The sequence below is a fragment of the Salvelinus alpinus genome, chromosome 16 (genome assembly GCF_045679555.1).
Source record: "Salvelinus alpinus chromosome 16, SLU_Salpinus.1, whole genome shotgun sequence".
Classification (NCBI taxonomy): domain Eukaryota; kingdom Metazoa; phylum Chordata; class Actinopteri; order Salmoniformes; family Salmonidae; genus Salvelinus; species Salvelinus alpinus.
This window is the reverse complement of record NC_092101.1, coordinates 21,816,527-21,841,096: the sequence shown is the minus strand read 5'-3', so window position 1 is coordinate 21,841,096 and position 24,570 is coordinate 21,816,527. Positions and strand designations below refer to the sequence as shown.

General features: G+C 43.2%; 1 long non-coding RNA gene and 1 pseudogene across 1 annotated transcript; one reads left to right on the top strand and one right to left on the bottom strand.

Annotated features, from left to right (window-relative positions):
- Positions 1-815: 815 nt before the first annotated feature.
- LOC139541130 (tetratricopeptide repeat protein 14-like) lies at positions 816-5,321 on the bottom strand (annotated as a pseudogene).
- A 182-nt stretch (positions 5,322-5,503) lies between these two features.
- LOC139541131 (uncharacterized) lies at positions 5,504-9,076 on the top strand. Its single transcript, XR_011668315.1, has 2 exons — positions 5,504-5,742; positions 8,643-9,076. It is a non-coding gene; the product is annotated as an uncharacterized lncRNA (long non-coding RNA).
- The last annotated feature ends 15,494 nt before the right edge of the window (positions 9,077-24,570 follow it).

Genomic DNA, 24,570 nt, shown 5'->3' with positions numbered 1-24,570 from the left:
ACATTGCCGCACATGTGCGATGCATGCAAGTTGGTGGAAGACCAAGGGGGAACGTCAACAAAAAGAAAATCGCTATTTACATGTAGTTTATGAGTGCATTTCACACTACTTTTGTATTATCATTGGATTAAGGCTCATATGAATGTCCTGCTTAATATGTTTGTGTCATCGCAAATCAACTGCATTTTACTTTAAAAAAGCACTTCAACCAGTAAAATGGCTCTTTGGCTAGCTTTTGCTACAACTGGAATCAATGAGCGTTAGCATTCTAGCTAACAAACTGCTGCATCCAAAATTATTTTTCAAAGATCACAGCCAAATATAATCATAGCCACTATTTAAGCAAGAATCAAAACATAATTGTAAGGGTATGAGAACCCACAAGTTATTTTGTTTAGAAGTAATAAACACAAAGCTATGCTGTTGAATGGGCACAGACAGCGATGGCTTTCTTACTGCCGCCAAGAGTTGCGTGTATCTGTGCATTACGTCAGTGTGTCATGTACTGAAAAATGGTCTATAGAACAGCATTAGCACACATTCTTATAAGCAAATATCTGGTTCGAAGTTGGATTTACACAAAATATCCACATTAATGCTTAAACCAAACTGTTGAATGGGCACAGACAGCGATGGCTTTCTTACTGCCGCCAAGAGTTGCGTGTATCTGTGCATTACGTCAGTGTGTCATGTACTGAAAAATGGTCTATAGAACAGCATTAGCACACATTCTTATAAGCAAATATCTGGTTCGAAGTTGGATTTACACAAAATATCCACATTAATGCTTAAACCAAACAAATCAGGCTGGGAAATTTTGGCCAAAGATCACAGCCGATTTATTGAAAAGGATTCATATTGAAATTTGATATTTCAGTCATTGAATAACATCTTCCAATCTACTACCAGCAAATAGAATAAGAAAATGCTCAATATATCTAATTTGTGAGTTTCCTGATACTAATACAGAGTTTATTGTACTTAGGAGGAAAATGAGTTAAAGGTAGACTATCGCAATATCTGCGGTGCTGCTCCTAACAATGTAATTTCAGAGTATACCTTTAATTGAAGCAAAATCATTTTCAAACTGCATGCCGACAGCAAATATCTTAACAGGTCTTTCATTTGCTTTCTGGCACGTAAAAAGCATGTCCTTTCACAGAAAATACAATCTGATATGATATTAAGGCAATGTAATTATCACAAAAACAGTAAACATTTCAGAGCACATTTTTTGATATCACCAATGCAAAATTGACAGCATTGGACACTAGAAATTTGTCCAACACTATAATAGCAATAGTTGATTTGTTCATAGTTATGAAATAAGATGGTTAAAGCATCTCGGAAAAGCTGAATTCACCTTTTCAGCTTGAAGTATTTCTCCTTCTCAAACTGAGCTATTTGGCTGAAGATATCTAGGAGATTAGTTGACAGCTCTTTATTTCCTCCTACAGATCCCTTACCATTCAGAGAGGCATCAGTGGAATACCTGTTATCCCTGCCATCAGACCTTCGGGTGGCCTTTTTTTTTTACATCTCCTTGTTCTGTGCTACCATACCTCCCACTATCTGATCGTCTGTAACTCGATATGTGGGACTGTGACGTGAGGTCGTTGGCGTACCGGTCAGATTTGCAGGAATGCTCTGAGCTGGCAGATGAGGACATTCTTCTGTGTTTGGCTTTCTCCAATGAGCTGAGAACTTCTTGTGGGATACTTTGATCCTCCTGGCCCTGGCTCTTCCAATGCCCCCTGGAGGCTTCCCTCTCATTCACCTCCTCATCACTGGTCTTGTCATCACGGACACCTTTCCCCTTGCTGCTCTCAGCTCGCTGAGGAGAGCTGTCAACAGGGTCATCTTCAAACCTACCTCTGCTGTTGTCCGGAGCATCTGTGGACACTAATGATAAAGAGTGATGTGAGCGGTGCCTGCCTTTGCTGTGGGGCTGACTATGCTCTTCAGTCCTCTCTGGCCCCTCAAACAGCCTGACCAAGCTACATTTCTGATCCAGGAAGGAGGTGGTGGTGTTGGGTGGGGCAGGGTACCATTCCTCAGACACACTCCTGTCGTCCCTGGATAAAACCTTCAGCTTGCGTTTCTCCCCTCGAGATGACCGTCTGTGTTTCCTCTTTTTTGTCTTTGACTTCCTGCACCATGAGGAGTGGTCGGACGAAGAGGTGGAAGACAATGACGTTGATGAAGAGGAAGATATCTTCCGTTTCTTTTTCATTCTAGAGGGAGTTATAGCAAAAAAAATATGTAGCTACAGAATCAAACTTAGGTGATATTGGCGACTTAAACGATGATTGATATTTAGCCAAATTAAATTACGTGTATGCATTTTGTTTTATAAGGCAACCGATGAGCTGACAGTTTACCTTCCTGATGTTGGATTGGTATGGATTTACCTTTTTTCTTCTTTTAAGATCTTACGCAATTTTTCTGCACTCGTCTCCACATTCTTAGCTTTTTCCGCTTCCTTTGCTGCTGCCTCTTCTCTCAGTTTGAGGGATTTCTTTAAAGAAGTCAGTTTTCATAGTAAAATTGCACCATATTTAAAAAATTCAAACATGGGAGGAAACCAGGGATGTGAAAAACGGCACATACAGACAAGTTTACCATGGCATGATCCAGAAATCATAATTACAGGTAGAGAACAAATGGCAATTTTCCAGCTGAACAAAAAAAGTTTACATTTACCGCATTGAGACCAGGTCCAGCGTACCAACCATTTTCATTCCAGTAAGGTTGTTTGTTTCACCAATAGACACGCGACAATCAAGGCAGTCGGGCAGAGTCAAAGGGCAGGGTCCCAGATTGCAGACACGCACACAACAAAACACTTCATCAGTATTACAAGGCTCCCTGTGTGTTACGCCAAACACACAAAAATGAGTGAACTTTTAACTGGCCCCTTTTCAAATGTTCATGTTCAAATATGTCAAGTAAACAGATAAAGTATCAGTTATATGAGGGTGTTAAAACAGTCAGAAACAGACTTGCCAATCGAAGCATAGCTTCTTAAAATGGGAGACAAGTGGAATAGTTGGCATAACCCATGGAATGTACCAGCTCACCTGGATAAGTAGCTCTATTTTTCTCAATGCTTCCTTGGCATCCGGGTAGGAGTCTTCTAAGGCCAGAGCTTTTCTGTAGAGGCCCTCAGCTGTAACTAACTTTTGTTCCTTCTCCAGTCTAACAGAAGGAGACAATTATTTTAGAGGAGTGGTTGTCACTTAGAAACACAGGATAATAAAGGAAGAGGGAAAACATTCCTACTTACTGGCCACCTCGCTCCACCAGGGTCTGGCATAGGTATTTCTTAGCATTTCTGTGGGTTGGGCAGCTTTCCAATGCCAGCTCAAAGTCTGTTATTGCCTTTAGCAAACTTCCTTTGTTGGCATAACTGGGAGAAGTCAACTGGCAGGTTTATATTAACTGCATGTAGGACAACTACATTTTATGTTAGAATTAAAAGCATTTTAAAAACCTGTGTTTAAACAGAAATAACTAGCAGAGTTGAGGCTGGGAGTGCTGACTACTACGCAACATCATTATCAATAAAATTAGATGGATACTCACAGTGCACCACGTGCCACAAGGGCTTCCACATTGTTAGTGTCAATATTTAAGGCCTTATTATATTCATTCATTGCTTCAACGTGGCGACCAGATTTGAAGTGGTCCACACCAACCCTCACACTGTAACCCAGACATAACGTATATTGACAAAAACAAAGCACGATCAGTTCATGCATTCTGTAAATAGATTAGCACAGATCTAATCACCAGCTCCTCTGTTTTTCTCCAATATGCAATGGGAGTTAAAATGTCAGGCATACCATTTAAGAGCCCAGGACGCAGACTGCTTCTTTCGGATAATTGTGGCAAAGTCCTCCTCAAGGAAATGTTTGCTGTAAAGGAGTCCCAAAATACAGTCAAGTGCTGATAAAAGGGGGCTAGGGGTATCATTCTCTGTCAAGCGTGTCTGCTGAAGAGTGACAAAACAACAAGTTTGTCTTCTTACCTCTGTAGCCCTCTCATGAGTGAGGGAGGCTGTGTGTCACTGATCCCAATCTTCCCCAGGAGATACTCCACATTAGATGGGTTGGAGTATCCAATAGTATCCTCTAAAACACTCTCATAGGTTTCAGTGTTGTCATTGGCAACCCTCACACTGCGACTGGGTAAAACAGTACAATGAGCAAAGACAGCCTAAGTTCAAGCTGAACTATTTTTTACCATGTTTTCTGCCAACTAGAATATATCCGTCTTACCTGTATTGAAGTGGAAGATAATCTCCACTAAACACTCCGAGCATTAGGCTCATCAGGTTTGGGGCACGGGAGGTGGGCTGAAGTGAAATGGTTATCTTCTCATGGTATCGGTCAATATCCTTCACTCCAGCTAGAGCACAGCACATGGTATATTGGTCAGTTTGTTGACTTATCACAAAACTGCATTGTGAGCATGTTTACATTTCCAACACAGTTCGCTAGTGCAGTGTGCATTCACCTCTTATTAAATCGTTAATCTGATAGTACGATAGCGGATCGTCATGATTGCCATTAGAAGGTACATCTCTAAGGGGACACAGGGCCTGAGGAGAGAAAGAAAGCAGAGAGGTTAACATGTGCTCCTATTTCTTCAATAAACAACACTGACCACCAGGCCAAAGCCACAAGCCTTACCGTGAGCTCCAAATCCTCTATGTCTCTCTCTAGTCCACCTGCCATGCAGATCAGTGTTACAAAGAAGCCAAAATCCCTGATGGAGTTGATCCTGCCTATCACAATATCCCCTCGCTCCATGTCCCTGTACAACAGATTCCTCTGCTCCTCAAATGACACCTCCATGAACTGCTCCAGAGGGGGCATGATGGCATAGGACTCTAGGAAAAGGATATTAGGCCAAACTCAGTACAATATGTTAATTTACCTCAATTTGACAGTAACAACTACCTTCTCCTTCCTCCAACACATCCTCCACTGTTTCACTGGATTTCCATGATGGTGCAAATAGGATGTCTGCTTTTCGAGCAATGAACTGCTCCACTAAAGCATTGTCCTCCCCTCCATATTTTCTGTAAAACATGGATATTAATGATCATGTACACAAGGTAAACAGGCTTTGTCCATGGTGAGACAAAGTCTGCCTCAGTAAATCTCTATCCATTTTCAGTTATTGGCATCAGAATTCAGCCCGATTAGCTAGTATGAACAACATCCTGTAACAGAAGAAAAACATGGCATAATAGCTTGCTACAGTAGTAGCTAGCCCAATAATGGACTAAAGGAGCCTAGCATTTCTCCATAGAGTCCAAGGACCAGACATGTTCTGTTTAAATAAAAGGTGAGATGGCTCTGGATACCAAAACAGCCAAATCAGGGATGGGCAACTCCAGTCCTCTGGGGCTGGAGTGGTGTCACACTTTCCCCCCTAGCAAACACAGCCTTTTAAACAAATTGCATTCTAAACTGAAAATCATATGTTAATTATTGGGGTCAGGTGTGTTAGCTGTGGCTGGGCCAAAAGTGTGACACCAATCAGGTTGGTTGCCCGTCCCTGCGCCAAATACTCCAGCTAAACGTGAAACGATTCTCAATTGTGGTATGGTTCTAGAAACATACACCGCTATACTTTCATATCGCATCAAAATAAACCACTCAGTATTCCGTCTGGGTAAACAAGCGCTGTAACATGGAAATATGGCCGTGTGGGAACCCTAACCTATAAAAGGTGTGTATCAATTTAACTTTGTTTTTGAAAATGATTTCTCACTGATATGAAATAAGGTCCTTATGCTTCCAAAACCGTACCGTACGCAAGCGATGCGTGTTTATGTTCAGTCGGGGCTATTAACAAAACTCCTCCGTACAGAAGACGCCTTCATCCAACAATGACATGTGTAATGTTACAGTAATGATCAAAGCCTAACTAGTAGTTAGCCAAGAATCACAAATACTATTAAAATGTAGCATAGCCAGCAACGTACGAGAGCAACATGCATACAGTAGCTAACTAAGTTAGCCAGCTGTAAATATGTCATGGCCAAAGACAAGTTTCGAAACTGTTTTAATATGGCTCTTACGCTAGCTGACGACGTTCGTTGCAGCTGCTACACTCTACCACAGTACTCGACACCCGGTGGTTCATTCCCATGCAGATGTACATTACATTTACGCCAATTATTAAAATAGCAGTTAGCTGTCTGACAGAAGCGTGCTAAAGAAAAATGTCGGAACTTCTTCTTCGGTGGGATTTTTCGGCGGAGTACATGGAACAATTGTGTATTGCCCCACCCTACTGGATGGGGTCAAAACTACACTGAACAAAAATATAAACGAAAAAGTTAGATTTTACTGAGTTAGTTTATATAAGGAAATCCGTTACTGAACGAAAATATAAACGCAATATGCAACAATTTCAAAGATTTTACTGAGTTATAGTTCATAAAAGGAAATCAGTCAATTGAGATAAATTCATTAGGCCCTAATCTATGGATTTCACTTGACTGGGAAAACAGAGATGCATCTGTTAATGAAAGATGCCTTTAAAAAAAGTAGGGGCGTGGATCAGAAAACCAGTCAGTATCTGGTGCGACCACCATTTGTCTCATGCAGCGCGGCATCTCCTTTGCATTGAGTTGATGAGGCTGTTGATTGTGGGCTTTGGAACGTTGTCCCCAGCACAAAGTGCACCTGTGTAATGATCATGCTGTTTAATCAGCTTGTTGATATGCCACACCTGTCAAGTGGATGGATTATCTTGACAAAGGAGAAACACTCACTGACAAGGATGTAAATAAATGTGAGAAAAATAAGCTTTTTGTGAGTATGGAACATTTCAGGGATCTTTTATTTCAGCTCATTAAATTAAACATGGGACCAAGACTTTACATATTGCTTTTATTTTTTTGCTCAGTAGCAAGATGATGAAGAAACAATTGAATTCACTCTCCATAACCCCATACTACCAGTGCCAGCCCATAGCCAAATGTTTATCTAGCTAGTTAACGTTAGCACAACATAGCTAGCCTGCTAAGGACACTACACAGCTAGCTGTCTAATGGAAACTAATCCATTGTGATTTCATTATAATGTTTACACCAGCTACAGGTTAGCTAGTTTAGATTAAGTATTTAGTGTTGTGTGCATTGCCTCTGTGCAGTTAGCTAGCTACCATCTGATAGCCTACATTGAATATGAAGTGTGACTGGCTGAGATTTAAAAGGAGAAATTCACCCTGGGGGAATCTGGGCTTGTTTTCATCATGTCTGAGGCATTTCTAAATCAGTGAGATTACATAATTGCCCAGGAGATACACCCTATGTGGATTAATTTCCAAATTTACAAACTGACAAATTTTTTCCAGTCTCTGAAAGACTACAACTCGTGTGTGGCAGTGCTTTGTGCTCTGGCCCCATCCCTCCCCAAGGCAGGCTTTTTTGAAAGGGAGGTGGACACTAACACAATCCTTTGGGCAAAACTGAAAGAACTAACCAGACTGGGATGGCTTTAAGTGATTCCTCTCATCAACACAAATTTTGGATGTTCTATTAGCTACATGGTGACATTCAACCATGCATGTTTCAACAGGCTCTAGCAAAGAGGATTCGAAACAAAGAGTTGGATTTAGCTAGAAGCTCAGTTACAGCCGATGCCAGTACGAAGAGGGCAGAAGACAAACATGGTGGCTAGCTAAGTTATTTTTCCTGCAATCCAGCTACCTAACTTTAGTTTATCTACTGAAACCCAATTTTGTATTGCTGGCTAACATACTACTGTGTTAAGATGGGGGGAATCAAATGCTTTTTCTGTTTGCTAATTTAGGTAGGTAGTTGGCTAGTCTAGCTAGCTTAACAACTACATATAGCCATATTTATGACAAAATAGAAGAGGTTTTACAATCAGATATCTATTATCTTGACTGTTAAACCTCTTCTCTTTTTAGTCGTAGATATGGCTACTTAACAGAAAGCTACAGCGTTACAACCAGCCACCTAAAGCTAGTTTTACAAGAAAACATTAGCACGTCATGACAGTAGTTGGCTAGCAAGTTAGTCTGGCGCCTGCCTACTTGTTATGCGCCACGCCTCGCATTTGTAACTTGTTAGCAAACATGTAACATCACCAATGTAAATCATTTTACTAGCTAACCATGTAACATAATTGACAAGGGTTGGCATCCATGGTCATAATCCTAACCAATCTCACAAAATTATAGGCATGTTGCAAGATAGGATTCCAAACAAATGTAAATAATTATTGGCTAGCTAGCTAAGTTCATTAGCTAACAGTGAGGAGAAACAATAATGCAACAATTTACTGTTGTAAATCTCAAACCGATAAGCTGGTTTTAATATAAAACATATTTGGCTAAGTATGTCTGATAGACATGGCTGTAGGTAGTAACTGTCTGCCTACTTACCTGGGTACATTTGCACGGTCTGGTTGTTGTGCAAAGGTTGAGGGTTTTGCCATTTTTATTTATATTAGACTAGATAGTTTTAAATGTAATCTCTTTGCGGATGTATGCATGTTCAACTAGTCTACCCTAATGTTGATGTTATGCTGGCATAGTTGAAATGTTGTACACACTGTACAATGGAGTATAATGTATTTGTTTTTGTCTTATAGACAATACCGAGTGGTGCCTGGGCTTCTTCCTGGAGTGGAATCTAGATGGAGAGAAACAGAATTCCTTTGCCTGTGTGTGTCATTGTAGCAGAGCTGTATCCCATGAACTGTATCCCTCTCGATGGATTGGACATTATGCTGGATTTCAAGCAGAAGATGACTCAAGAGGAGCTGAATGGCAGTTTGATCATGACAATACTCCTCCCACAGCTGTACAAGTATGGCTCCCAAGTGACGTAGTGGTCTAAGACACTTCATCTCGGTGCAAGAGGCGTCACTGCAGTACCTGGTTAGAATCCAGGCTGCATCACATCCGGCCATGATTGGGAGTCCCATAGGGCGGCACGTCGGCTGTCAGGCCTTCATTGTAAATAAGAATTTGTTCTTAACTGACTTGCCTAGTTAAATAAAGGTTTAAAAATCCCTGAACTTTACTTCTCTGATCATACTGTATTTTCTTACTGTATGTTTCTTTGGGAACAGCAATTTCATCATGACTACCTCTCCCATCATCTGCTGATCACCAGTTCTCTTAGCTACAGATTGTTAAACCAGATAATGTGATTTAACCATTACTGGGGGTTACAGGATATGTACTGTTTGGTGTAGCACAGAGAATTTTCAACCAACTTTAGCGATGCTGTCTTCGGCCTTGATTTGTGGAAACAGGAGTCTCATAAAATGTCTGTGTTCAGTTGCAGGGGGTCAGTTTGAATTGAGAAAATGCTCCATTATTAAAAATGAATACTTTTTCTGCTTCATGAAGTAATACAACAATATATATGCCACCATCTTGTCTTTTTCAAGTCTTCTCTCATTGATCTAGACAGGTCTGTCATCATGACATGTGGTACTTTGGGGTGGACACCCATCTGTCTCGATCAATGAGGGTGAACTTGAAATATAAAACATGGCGGGGTTGTACAATTATTCTGGGTTATACTTGTAAAACCATTGCAGTAAAATGTTAAGACCTTTGCTTCAAACAGTTACACATGTTTCATTACACATTTCATTTATGGATTCTGGCAATGACATTTCAGCTGGAGCTTTTGTCGTGAGTGGCATGTCAATGACAGATCGGTATCTCAATGCATTACTAGTCTAAAGTACTATACATTTCGCAGTGTGCAAACCTCCACAATCAACCTCATACTAATAAACAATTTTGGATAAGCCTATTAATTACGGGCACGGTTGACCATCCCCCCTCCCTCCCGGCCCTCATTCTTCTGGCGTTTCTTCATGTTCTTCTTCAGATAGTGTTTCGGTTCGTCCTCCAAATGGCTCATGTTCAAAGTGGATGGCCCTTGATAATGTCCTTTACAGACCATTATATCCTACCAGTACACCAGCAGCATGAGAGAAGTTTGGACGGGATCTCTCTCTATGCTCACTCCACGTGGACTCATGTCGCACTCATGAGAGAAAAGGCAGTTGATAGCTTTGAATGGATGCTGTGTACAGGTTGCTGGCTCGGACTCAGGTCTCACGGTAGAAGTGGTGAAGGACCATAGTGAACGTCATTACTTCAGCCGGTTAGAGGGGGTGAGGTTCACACTGTTCTCGGCCAAATTATCCCTTCCATGCATCTAGATACCATCTGTGGTCACCTTCGCCATAACCTCGAGAGAGGACAGACCAGAACAACAGTTTAGTTTAGGGCATTTCTGATTCAGGAAATCCATTCAAATTATTCACTGTATGACAAATTATTACTACCAATATTCTTAATACAGATTTCCAGAACAAATGTCAATAACAACACACAGTTTAAACCATTTTTTCCCCTTCTCCATATTGGCTTATACTCCCCTATCATCTTGACGATCTCACTGCAGAGTTACGGGGTCAGGGAGTTAGAGGGCTAATCCTTAAGGAGAAATCCCAGCCATCCAGCAGACCCAATCTGGTGAGATTTGTTATTGAAGCGAGACAAATCTGAAAGCCAATTACCATTCACTTTGTTACTTCACACTTATCAAAAGGAACCGAAATACTCTTAAACCATGAGAAACAAGATTCTCTGGTCTGATGAAACCAAGATTGAACTTTGGCCTGAATGTCAAGTGTCACTTCTGGAGGAAACCTGGCACCATCCCTATGGTGAATTGTGGTGGTGGCAGAATAATACTGTGGGGATGTTTTTCAGCGGCAGGGACTGGGAGACATTTCAGGATCAAGCCAAAGATGAACGGAGCAAAGTACAGAGAGCTCCTTGATGAAAACCTGCTCAAGAGTGCTCAGGACCTCAGACTTGTGCGAAGGTTCACCTTCTAACAGGACAACGACCATAAGCACACAGCCAAAACAACGCAGGAGTGGCTTTGGGACAAGTCTCAATGTCCTTGAGTGGCCCAGCCAGAGCCCGGACTTAAACCCGATCGAACTTCTCTGGAGAGACCTGAAAATAGCTGTGCAGCAACGCTCCCCATCCATCCTGACAGAGCTTGAGAGGATCTGCAGAAAAGAATGGGAGAAACTCTCCAAATACAGGTGTGTCAAGCTTGTAGCGTCATACCCAAGAAGAATTGAGGCTGTAATAGCTGCCAAAGGTGCTTCAACAAAGTACTGAGTAAATGGTCTGAATAGTTATTTACATGTTATTTCAGTTTTTTATTTTGAATAAATTAGCAAAAAAAATGGAATATCCTGTTTTTGCTTTGTCGTTATGGGGTGTTGTGTGTAGATTGAGAAAAAAAAGAATAAACCTGTAACCTAACAAAATGTGGGAAAAATCAAGGGGTTTGAATACTTTCCGAAGGCAATGTATTTCAAAATATATTACCATGGTGGAGGAAAGTGTTTGTAGTTTTATTGGTTAGGGGTTAGTCAAGTCCCGTACAATGCTTTAATCTTTATGAAATTATCCATAAAGGGACCACTCAACATTTCTTAAATCACTTTTTACACCACTTACGTACTTCTACATGTGAGTGTGCATGTTGTATATTAATTTAAAAAAATATGTTACTTCATCATATCTCTAGTAACCCATTATACTCAATATTATGTTACTTTATCTCTAGTAACCCATTATACATTTGTGTTACATCACACATTCCTCCTCTACACCAGTGTTCTACTCATACAGGCATTTAAATATTCACTCTAGTGTTCTATTTAATAGCATATCTGGGAATAGTACTTTCTCCTTTCATATCTCCATACAGAATCCCTATATAATATTGTTATCTTTAGTTAGTTAGTCTACTCCATTTTTATGTTTAGTTTTATTGGTTTTACTATTACTTTTTATTTTATACAAATTCATTTCAATTGACTTACTGAAATCAATTGCTGTGTCCCTCAATTGTTCGCGGATGATGTCTCCTCCTGGGCAGCTCACAGTAAGGGTCTGGGGCGGGTCTTGTCTCTTTTGGTCAGACAGGGATTTCCCTCACGCTTCATAAATAGCCTAGTAAAATAAAGGTTAAGTAAAAAGCGGTACCAGTTTTCCTCGCAGACCCCCACTTGAAAGCTTCGCATGCAGAATCAATCATCCTGTACGTTGATGCCAAATTGTTGTGGAAATTCTACACAGGGACACTCAAAGTCAACCTTAAATTAATCATTTTTTATTATCAACACGCTGGAGAGGTTCCAACTAACTCAATGCACAAAGTAAACATGTCGACCAGGAGCTCCGCCAATACTGGGTGATGCATGTGACAGACGAATACCTCACAAGGCTTCTTCTCTCTAAGCTGAGACCTTGAAACTGACATATCCCTTTCTCAAAACAAGGTTCTGGGCATACTGCCAAATTGCAGATACTGATAGTGAGGATTTGTTCAATCAGTCACTTGCATGAACACAGAAATTAGTTATTAGAAAAGCACATAAATACAACACAGAAATTGGTTATTAGAAAAGCATAATGTTAGCTAGCTTGTGTTAGGTAATGTTAGTCAAATACAGAACAAACAAACATGTTTACTCTGCTGAAGGTACCAGTCGAGCAGTGACTTCCAAGGCATAGGCAAAATTGATTGACAGTGTGTATCCATAAGCTAGCTAGCTATATGATTTATCTGATGGCTTTCAGAATTCAATACAGGACTGTAAAGTTAGCTAGCTAACTTACCTTGTCCAGCTAGGCTAGCATCCTAGCTAACATTACTTCTAATCAAGAATCTTCCATTTTGTTGTGATGGAAAAAAACGATGGTATCGTATCACTTCTCAGCTGTTGTCGAAATGGATTCCCCATCAGTTCAGCCTGAAAATCCCTCCGATAATGAGCTGATTGACTCTCTGCTAGACACTAATAAAATACCCATAATATCTGGCCCTGTGCCCTCTCTGAATCGTGGCATTGAACGCTTTAACCTCTCTTGGGTATGTGGGACGTTAGCGTCCCACCTCTTCAACAGCCAGTGAAACTGCTGGGCGCCAAATTCAAATACAGAAATACTCATTATAAAAATTCAGAAAACAAAACATATTTTACATAGGTTTAAAGATGAACTTCTTGTGAATCAAACCACGGTGTCAGATTTAAAAAATGCTTTACGGCGAAAGCATACCTTGCGATTATTTGAGAACATAGCCCACTAGACAATTCATTACAAACAGTAACCAGCCAAGTAGAACAGAGTCAGAGTCAGAAATAGAGATAAAAAATTAATCCCTTACCTTTGATGATCTTCATATGGTTGCACTCAGCAGACATTCATTTACTCAATAAATGTTTATTTTGTTCGATAAAGTCTCTTTATATACAAAAACCTCAGTTTTGTTCACGCGTTTTGTTCAGTAATCCACAGGCTCAAACGCAGTCAAAACAGGAAGACAAAAAAATCCAAATTGTATCCGTAAAGTTCATAGAAACATGTCAAACGATGTTTATATTCAATCCTCAGGTTGTTTTTAGCCTAAATAATCGATAATATTTCAACCGGACAATAACGTTGTCAATTTAAAAGGTAAACAAGAATTGCTATCTCTCTGTCGCGCGCATGAAAAAGCTCTGCGACACTTTAGCGTCCAGTCATTCCGAATGCTCTTATTCCCTCATTTTTCAGAATACAAGCATGAAACTATTTCTAAAGACTGTTGACATCTAGTGGAAGGCATAGGAACTGCAATTTGAGTCCTAAGTCAATGGATTCTGTAATGGCATTGAATAGAAAACTACAAAACCCCCCAAAAAACTACTTCCTGAATGGATTTTTCTCAGGTTTTCGCCTGCCAAATCAGTTCTGTTATACTCACAGACACCAATTTAACAGTTTTGGAAACTTTAGAGTGTCTTCTATCCAAATCTACCAGTTATATGAATATCATATCTTCTTGGCCCGAGAAGCAGGCAGTTTAATTTGGGCATGCATTTCATCCAAAATTCCGAATGCTGCCCCCTACCCTAGTGAAGTTAACAGGATTCTTTCTCTTCACAACTGGCTGTGTGATTATTGCAGCTCAATGGATGTAACTTTTGTTGACGATTTCGATACCTTTTGGAAACAAAACAAGTTTTTTAAATAAGGAGGATGGGATCCTTTCACAGGCTGCATTGAGACAATGACTTATAAATGAACCAATCCCAGCTCAGTTTATCTCTACCATTGTGTTGCTGAGTTGTCATAATGCTTTAGCAAATGTACATTATACCAGGAGCGTTGGTAGACACAATGTAAGTAAGATAATTGTATGTCCCTCTAACTGCCCTGAACGTCTCTGCTGATGCTACAGTTATTGTATGCAGCAATCATGTGCCTATGAACCAGATTTATGCTGTTAGCACTGAGGCAGTGTGCCCTAGTAGGAAGTCCACTGTCTGCAGCTCACCCTGGACTAACATACATAACATGAGAATATCTAATTCTGCTAAGCTTCCCAGTGTTGATAAAACGTTTACTGGAGACAGGAGAACAAGTGGAGACATAGGACGAGGTGGATAATTTTATAATAAGGCCGTTTTATTTAAGTGTAAAGATATCAGGCAAAAGCGTGCACGGCCCCTTTCTGTCTGATTCTTATGGAATCGTCGGAGAAGAGAACGCTCTAAACAGTACATACAGATTATATAGGCAACTAGCAAAGTAGGTTGATCTTGAAGTCTGGCCTTCCGATTGGTCGATCTGGGTCGTGGGTAATCCTGTTCGGCCTGATGTCGACGTTTCCATTGGCCCTTCCCACAGTTCATTGTCTTAAAGTCTCATCCTTGAGCAGAATGCATGTGCATCTGTTTTAACAGAGTCCTATTCATGGGGGAGGGTTGAGTATGTGGGTCTGTGGTTACTTAACAAGGTACAAAATGTGGGGGTATAGTGGGGGATGGGTGGATGTTGTGCCAAGTTATAGCTTATGTTGAGAAGTGGTTAAAACAAGTTACCAGTATCTTATACAATGTCTTACAAATCCCCCTCTTCACGTCTCACAAGAGACGTGACATAAAAGTAAAAAAAGACAAAAGCTATGGGATAAAATTTGTCAGAAGACAATTTTTAATTCCCCCTCTACACATCACACAAGAGACGTGACATAAAAGTAAAAAAGACAAAGCTATGGGATAAAATTTGTCAGAGGACAAATTTTGTAATTCCCCCTCTTCACGTCTCACAAGAGACGTGACATAAAAGTTTCTTAGTCCTCAAATAGATAAACAGGTCCAGCTTCCCCATCATCAAGCAATGGGAACATTTGGGCCCTTTCCTGATTAGGGTCTATGGCAGCAGTGATAACACGGCTAGCAAGCGTCCGCGCACATGGAATGCAACAGCATCCACAAAGTACAAGAATGCCTGCAAAAACGGAAATAGATACTAGGATAGAGGAAACCAACGTCTTATATTTACCAAAAGCATCCATCCATGAGTCCCACATAGAAGTGTCCACTCCAGAATGCTGTTTCATCTTACCATTAAGGGTACGAAGTCCCTCCAATGCTACAGTCAGACTCCCATCCGTAGCCGTGTTGTTGGGAATGAAAGTACAACACTGTTCACCAAACATAGTACAGACCCCCCCCCGTTCTGCCAATAACATATCCACCGCGATTCTATTTTGAAATGCCATCAGGGATGTAGCTGCCAATTGTCCATGGACCGCCTCAAAGCCTTGTTGAGTCCAATTTCCCAGTTTCTGGATATTAAAATGAATGTAGTTAATTCTGTCCACATTTTTATTAACCGTACACCACCAGCAAAATGATGATTCAAAACCCGCGGCTACTTGGTCAACCAGTTTATACTCATCTGGTACCCCCCTGGGGACTCCAATTGCATCAATGTACGTTGGGTCCCCAGCAGCAGGGCCCACCGTGCGCTTGGTCCTGATAGGCCAATATTCAGGACCCAGAGCTTGTATACGGGTGAGCAGATCTCGGACGCCTATGGGGTAAACAGAGATGGGCAACAGAAGAGTTACAAGTGCACAGGTACCCGTGGCATTGTGGGGAAGTCTGTCCAACAGACTAGTTCCCCCACACCACCACCACACATCAGCTCTAGACACTGGTTTAAAAATTGCCGTAAGCATGTGAGTGTACCAGCACCAACTATCAGGGAGCTTACCCAACAATGTCCCTCCACCTGTCATGTTTATGCATGTAAAGTTAGCTCTAGCCACACTGGAGGAGAATATCGGTTTCTTGACCACCGTGGTGACTACCGGATAAACAGTGTCCCACTGTGAACACTTCTCAGGTGGGTTGTCTTTGTCCATAAGGGGCAATAGACAGTCTCTGCTAATAGCGGCTGGGACTATGCGGAGCAATGGCCTAGCTCCCATGCAAACTACGCAGCTTTGCGGGGTCATGTTAGCTGCTTGTTCGGTCAATAGTAGCCAATTGTTATAGAAACCTGAGATTCCGGTGGCAGTAAGAATGGTATCATCAGGGGTGGTAGGAGTGGTGACCATATTAATAGGACCCCAATCGCCCTTCCCCTTAGATGTTAAAACAGTAAACCGGTCAGTAATAGCAGAGGGCTGAGCCTGCTGTGTAATGCAGATTTTTACTGGCCAGTAGAGTAGATCCTCGCTAGATTCTACATGTGGTGCTAGTATAAAATCCTGACAACCCGTCCCAGTACCTGGTCGGATAATTAGCGATAGACCCCAATTGCGCAGTCCAGTCCTAGTCAGTGACACTCTTTGTCGCCAGATAAGAACTGCTTGCCCTGATGAATAACTGGACCAGTCAGGACCAGTCTCAGCGACCAGGCTCTTCCATGACCACTCCTGAAACCCCCCTTTTGTCATATACCAGTTAAATCTGGTGTATTCCAGAGCATGCCCTCCCAGGCCATTCCTAGCTTTTCCCAATAACCCCAAGACAGTGTAATGGTGGTGGTCACATTAGCGGGTACACATAAGGTGGTGCTCCTAACCTCTGTTGGAGTGCAGGGTTGGTCTGTGATTGTAGTGCTACGTTTGTGTATGGCAGGACTGGTGAGATCGAGGGTAATGTTGGACGTGACATTAGTAGTTGTAAGATGTGCGTGGGGTGGATGTGTGAGCTGTTGTATAAGCCATGTGAGAGTTCCTAGGGACACTCCAGTAATGATTATGAAAATAACAAACAAGGGACCTGAAATTCCCAGTTTCTCCCAGGGATTGAGATATCCCTGTCCTAGGCAAGTAGCCTTAGTTCGTGGAAACTGGGGCTGGCGTCCCATTTTCACCAACTAAGGTTTGTTTGGTTGGAGTCGAATTGAGATTGGCCAAATCGGCCCTGACTTCAGTCAGAGTTCTGGAAGGAGTTGGGGCTGGTGTACAATGTGTAAGGTGATGCCAAGGTGCGCCCGATTTACCCTTGACCTGGACTGAGTGTGAAGTAACTTCCTTCACTTCGAACGGTCCAGTCCACCTGGGTTCTAGCCACTTTCTCTTGTGGACTTTCACCCTTACCCAGTCGCCAACTTTTACCTTCCGTGGTGCAGGATCTCCCGTCAGCTCCCCCTGCTGGACCTTGTGAATCTGTTTGGAGAGAGCTGCAGAAAGTTCCGTCAGTTTTCTCACATATTCAGACATTACAATTTGTTGTACATCAAGGGCGGGCATATGACCTCCCTCCCTCGGTGGACCCGGCATGACTCTACCCGTCATTATCTCATGAGGAGACAGATGGGTGCCTGCACCTGGCGAGGCTCTCATGGCCATCAATGCCAGGGGCAGGGCTTCAACCCACGTCAACTTCGAACCTGCACATACCTTAGCTATCTTAGCCTTAAGGGTCTGATTTGAGCGTTCCACGAGGCCCTGCGATTGGGGCTTGTACACTGACCCAAACTTGTGCACAATACCAAATCTTTCCTCCACCTGTCTTAGGTGTTGGTTACTGAAGTGGGACCCATTGTCAGATCGGATTTGCCTGGGGACCCCGTACCTTGGTATGAGTTCGGTTTGCAGCCACTTAATGACCGATTTTGCATCCTCCCTTGCTGTTGGTATTGCCTCGACCCATTTGGAAAACCTGTCTACCATTACCAAAAGGTACCTTTTCCCATTTGTCACATTGTCTTGCCCCATATCTGTGTAATCTATGCTGATGTCCTGAAAACAAGCGTTGGGTATGAACCCATGGGCGTTTGATATGGTTTCTTTGGATTATGGCTACCACAAATGCTACACTCATCACAAAACAAATCTGTCATGTCTTTCATGTGGGGGTGCCACCAGATGTAGGACACCTTCTGTAAAGTCTTTAGTTTGCCTTCGTGTGTGGGCCCATGAGCTTCCCGTATTAGTTCTGGACAGAGGTTTGCAGGGGCCACTAGTCTGCCATCATGGCATCTCCACAGTTCGTCAGGTCCTTTGGTGGCCCCTTTCTGTCCCCATACTGAGTGTTCATAGGGTCCTGCTGTGAACTGGAGTTCTTCTATGTGTTGCTTTGTGAGTTCAGTCCGAGCTGGTTGGATCTGTAGTACCATTTGTCTCGGGGTGTATCCGCCAGCTTTCTTGGCTGCTTTATCAGCTGCATCATTTCCCTCGCTGACTCTGTTTTTCAGTTGTTGGTGTCCTTTACACTTCATGATGGCCACCCTCTCAGGTAGTGAGACCGATTTAATCAGTTTTTCCATCTGTGCCTTGTGTTTGATTGGAAGGTTTCCTGTGGTGGTGAAGTTGCGTCTCACCCATTGTGGTCCATCAGTATGGACTGCTCCATGAGCATACGCTGAGTCGGTGTAGATGTTCACAGTCTTTCCTTCAGCCTTTTCCAAAGCCTGTGTTAAACCTATGATTTCTGCCAGTTGGGCCGATGCAGGTTGTGGGATGATGGCAGATTCCAAGGTCACGTGTGACCCGTCTGGAAGCTGTTGTACCACTGCGTATGCTGCTATGTTCCCTTCCTCTCCTCTATAGCAGCATCCATCTGTGTACAACCATAGGTCAGGGTTGGTGAGTGGTTCGTTCCCCAGGTCAGGTCTCAGTTTCAGTTCTTGTGCAGCTCTTTCTGTGCAGGAGTGGGGTAGACCTTCTTCAGCATTGAGTGCGTCTGCCATGTTTTTGTCAGTGTTGACAAAAGTGATGTGTGATTGTGTGCATTTATTCTGGATTCTTGTTTTTCTTTCAGCGCTGAACGTGAATTCTTTGCTCATCAGATATGCTGCAACCCCATGGTGGGTGTGGATTTCCAATGGATGGCACATTACCAGGTGGGCTGTTTTTTCAATAGCTTTTGCCACTGCAGCTACATACCTGGAACATGTGGTTTGTCCTACTTCGATGTGGTCCAATTTGGAGGAGTGATACATCAACACTCTTCTCTCCCCCTCTTGTTTCTGAAAAAGGATGGAAGATGTGAATCCCTCCTTTTCAGAAACATCCAGATGGAATTTGTTCTTGTAGTCAGGTGCTGTCAGAGCTGCTGCCACTGAGAGATCTGTTTTCAAGAGTGCAAAAGCCTTTGATGCTTCAGTGGTCCATGTCAATGACGAGTGTAGGTTCCTTGGTCCCGCCTCTCGCACTATCTCTCTCAGTGGCTCCGTTCTGGCAGTGTAGTCTGGGATGTGAGTTCGGCTGTACCCTGTCAAGCCAAGGAAGGACAACATTCCCGACACAGTGATGGGGCGTGGATGATGAAGTATAGAGTCTCTGTGGGTTTTGGAGAGTCCTGCTCCTTCTCCCGAGATTTCTCTGCCAAGGAAAAGGACAGTTCTGCGACAGGTCTGGACTTTGCTCATTTTGACCTTGTATCCTTTGACAGCAAGGAAGTCCAGTAACGTTTTTGTCATCTGTAGACAGAGATCAGAAGTGGGAGCCCCCAACAAAAGGTCGTCTACATATTGGATCAGTATCACACCTTCTGGGATTTTCAGCTCTGCCAGGTGTGTCTTAAGGATATGATTGAATATTCCTGGTGAACACCTATAACCCTGTGGCAAAACAAAATAAGTGTACTGTTGATGTTCATACGTGAAAGCAAAGAGTGGCTGAGAGGCTTCATCAAGTGGGATGCTAAAGAAAGCATTAGCCAGATCCACCACCGTGAAGTATTGGTGTTTTGGTGACAGATTGCTCAGAGTAATGTGAGGGTCAGGGACAGGTAGATCTATCGGTGCAGTAACGTCATTCACTGCTCGGAAGTCTTGAACCATCCGGTATGTTACTCCTCCAGCTTTCAGCACTGGTAGGATCGGCGTGTTCCATGGAGATACAGTTCGATAGATAACCTGTGCTCTCAGTAACCCATCAATGGTCGGTTTTATCCCCATGATCTGTTCGGGTTTCAAACGGTATTGTGATCGGTAGATAGGTATTTGACCTGGATATAGCAGGGTGATGGTGACTGGTTCCACCTGTAGTTGGCCCACATCAAAAGGGGTGTGTGTCCATATTCTTTCATCTATGGTGGAGATCAATGCTTTGGTAGATGGGTGGTCAGTGTATGGCTTGCCATGGTGTCTTGGCAGGGTAAATCGTTCTGGAAGACAGTGTTCTTCAGTGTCAACAGTCATGAACCTCCACATGTTCTCAGTGGTGGCCTTTTGAATCCCCGGTGTTTGGGTGGGTTCCCACTGAAGTTTGGATGCTCGTCTGATCATAGGGCCCAGGCTTCTTGCTTCGAAACCGTTTCCCACCGCTAGTGTAACATGGGGAGCCGACTCCTCCCCTAGTAGGTACCAGGATTTCAGATGAGGTGGTAAGATGACTGGTGCTGCTACTCCTTCTTGTCCACACACAATGGTGCAACACCTAATGGATGGCGTTAGGTGCATCATGTTCTCATCCCAGTCATCAGTGTATGTGTTCTCGTCATTTTCTGTCACATTCAGTGTACAGTGAATTTCAGCTTGTGGGGTCTTGTATGGGTGTAATGCATAGATCTGTGATTTCAGTTGATTGAACTTAAACTGGACCTCTGGAGTCCCAGTTCCTGTCTCCCTGCATTTTAGCCAGTAGATTTCTTGTGTTGCTGACAACTCAGGGGTTGGGATGATGGGTAACATCAGCACCCTAACAGGGTGAACCGGTGTTGAAGGAATGGGATCAATGGAGACCTCCACGCCCCTTTCAGTAAGGTAAATTGAACATTTCAGTTTACACAACAGGTCTCTCCCAAGGAGGTTGATTGGGCAATTGGGACAGTATAGGAACTGATGCTTTAGCTTGGATGGGCCCCAGGAGAAGAGCAACGGAACGTTTTTTTGTTGTGCTTCGGGTGTTCCTGATACCCCCACCACCTGTATTGTTTCCGAAGAGAGTGGTTGACGAGATCTTATAGCAGAATACGTACACCCTGTATCTACAAGAAATTGGTGGGTCACCCCTTCCACCTCACACAGGATTGTTGGTTCTGTGTGTAAGGGGAAGTGCTGGCCCCCCTTCCCGTCCGATGGTGGTGGGCAGCTTCAGGGCCATGGGGCATATTCGTCTGACATGCCCTGGAAGGGAGGAGGTGGCTGCTGATTTGGGTCTGGATTCGGGTGGTTGTATGCAGGTTGAAAGGCCTCACGTGGTTGGTACATCATTGGTCGGACTCCTCCCCTCGGTCTTGGGGCGTAACCTCGTCCCCTATTTGTCATCCACTGGTTTTGGGCCGCTGTCACTGGGTATGGACACTGTCGAGCCATATGTCCTATCTGCTTACAATTGTAACAGCTCCCCCAGGGTACAGTGTTCCTTGGTTGTTGTCCCCATGTAGACGAATAGCCTGGTTGTGGTGGGTAATAGTATGGTTTGGCTACCATTGGCACTGGCTGCTCCTTGAGCTGTGATGGTATGGGAGGTCCATGTTGGGTCGAGATGGGTGGTTGTTGTTGTTGAAACATTTGTGAAACAGTTTTTTCAATAATTTGTGAGATATCTTGTTGGTCTTCAGCCACCATCTGTTTCTTGGGCTTTTCCCCTTTCTGGGCCTCTTTCAGTTGCAGTTTCAAAAGTTGTACCTGTAGGGACTGGACTTGTGTTTCAGCTCCTCCCTTGTCTTTGTTGAATTGGGTGATATGATGATGTACATGTGAGTTGAACTGAGCCTGGGGAAGTGCCATTAACCCCACCGTGGCCCTAAGTTTAGTTCGGACCTCATTTGGAGCACCGCTCACCACCATCTCCTTCCACATGCTGACCGTGGTGCCAGTATAGTCATATGGTTCTTCATGAACAGTTCTCCATGTGGTCTTCGCTCTGTCGAGATAGGCTGCCGGTTGTTCCCCTGGATTGATGGTGAATGATGAAAGGGTTGCATGGTTTCGTTCTGTGGGATATGCCCTTCTCAACACTGCCCACAATTCCGCTCGGAAGTCTTCCTGGGCTAGTGCAGCCGGGGCTGTGGCCAGATCTGCATCTCTTATCAGAGCACTCATGGTGGTATGGTCTGTTGCTCTAGCCAGAAGGGCCCTCATGTCACCTAGGCAGAGCCGTAGGCCTGACGTCAGTGTTTGCAGTTGAAGGAGCCATGCAGAGGCCCCCCCATGCAGACTGGGTAATTGTTCCATCAAAGTGGTAAGGTCTGTCATTTTCCAGGGTTGGTATTCTTCATGCCCTCCGTCCGAAGTGGGCCTCAACGGCATCTGCATCTCCTTTCCACCATATTGGAGATCCCAGTCTGCCCTGGACGAGACACCCCTGCTGTTCTGTTCCCTGAGACGTACGGACTGTCTGATAGGTTCGACCAAATCTGTCACCTTCCCCAACATTACCCCTTTTATATGGTACGAGCCTTCTCCCCGTTCAGCATCTTCTATCATAGATTTGGCCTGTGCCACTGAGTCCCTGATGTCTCTCTCCACCTCTTCTTCATCTTGTCCTAATCTGTTCTCACCTTCATCGTCCTTGCTGTGATTTCCTCTTAATGAGGCCCCAGAGGAGCATTGTCCTGGTGGCGACCATGACCCTTCAGAGATTATTTGACTATCCCCCCGTGTTCTGTTTCTGAACCAGTCTGGGTTTGGAGTGGAAGAAAACTGAATCAGCTCTCTGTCTTCTCTCTTCAAAGGGCCTGGTTGAGACCCACCATGTCCCTGTAGTGAGGCGGGGTTCGAACCCCCCCCACGTCCCTGTGTGTGCGCTCTGTCCCTCTCCTTCCTTTCTCGATGATCAGGCCTCTCTTCACACACGAGTTGCCCTTCTTGGATCCCTAAAGTCATGCTTCCTTTTAGGTGTCCTTCATGCACCACAAACACTGGTGCCTGTACCACAGCAGGGGTCAAAAAAGGGTTTTGAGGGAGGTGGCTGAATGGATTTTGAGAATAGGGAGGTGGTGTTATTTTCTCTCCCTGTGGCAGTTCCGGGTATAGTTGGGTGGGGGCCGATGGGGTTGCTGTGGTGGTAGGTGGGGCATCATTATTGTTGGGCCTGCCCTCTTTGGTGTCAGTTGGGGCTTCAGTGGCCACCCCCATCATATCAGGTTTCCTGTAAGGGAGTGCTCTTCTAATTTCTTCAATTGCCCAAATTCCTATTTTCAGCTCAGCCTCTGCTCTTTCCCTATGCATTTACATTACATTTAAGTCATTTAGCAGACGCTCTTATCCAGAGCGACTTACAAATTGGAAAGTTCATACATATTCATCCTGGTCCCCCCGTGGGGAATGAACCCACAACCCTGGCGTTGCAAGCGCCATGCTCTACCAACTGAGCCACACGGGACCACTATGCTTTGTTCCTTCCTTTTTGAATAAGTGGTTCTTATTCCTTTCAACTTCACTTTCTATCCCTTCCTTCACTACTTCCTCTAATTCCTTCTCCATAGTGAGGAGTTGCCCTTTTGATGGCGCCACCCCACTGAGGTATCCTGCCTGTGTCCATTTTAGCCTCACACCTTCCCAGACCTTCTTAACTTCCTTATACTGCATCTTTCCCCCTGATCTATCTTTCATTCTCTGATCTAAGTATTCATTGAATTTGTGTTTGGGGACGGTGGTCGTGGCCATTTTGTCGTTAAGCTATGTCTGGCTCTATGCTATTTTGGTGCACTTAGCCCATCACTGGCCAAAACTAGCAATGTATCTCTGGTGCTGACACAGTCTTATCTCTGGTGTCTGTCTCCCCCTTGTGTACAAAGAATTTTATTGCTTTATGTTTGGCGAATTAATTAAATACTTTCCCAAAGTATTTCGGCAATATCCTTTTGGAACAATCTACTAGTATTATCTAGCGCTTCTATTTTAAATATAATAATAATTTTAGGAACTATTTTCAAACAGTTATTATTCGTTTTCACTTTTTCGATTATTTAAATACTTTGCCAAAACATTTCAGAAATGTCCTTTCGGGACATTATATTAGTATATTCAAGCGTTTCTAGAATAAATATTTAATTAATTCTAGGACTCATTTTTCTCAAAAACTAATTAAAAAACTGAAAACTCAAAAACTAACTTAATTAATTAAATACTTTCCCAAAGTATTTCAAACGTGTCCTTTTGGGACATTATATGGTGTATCCTAGCGCTTCTAGAATAATTATCAACTGAATTCTAATTCTTAAATCAATCCCAACAGCACGGGAGAGAAAATTCAAGTCAACTTCTCAACAGAAAATA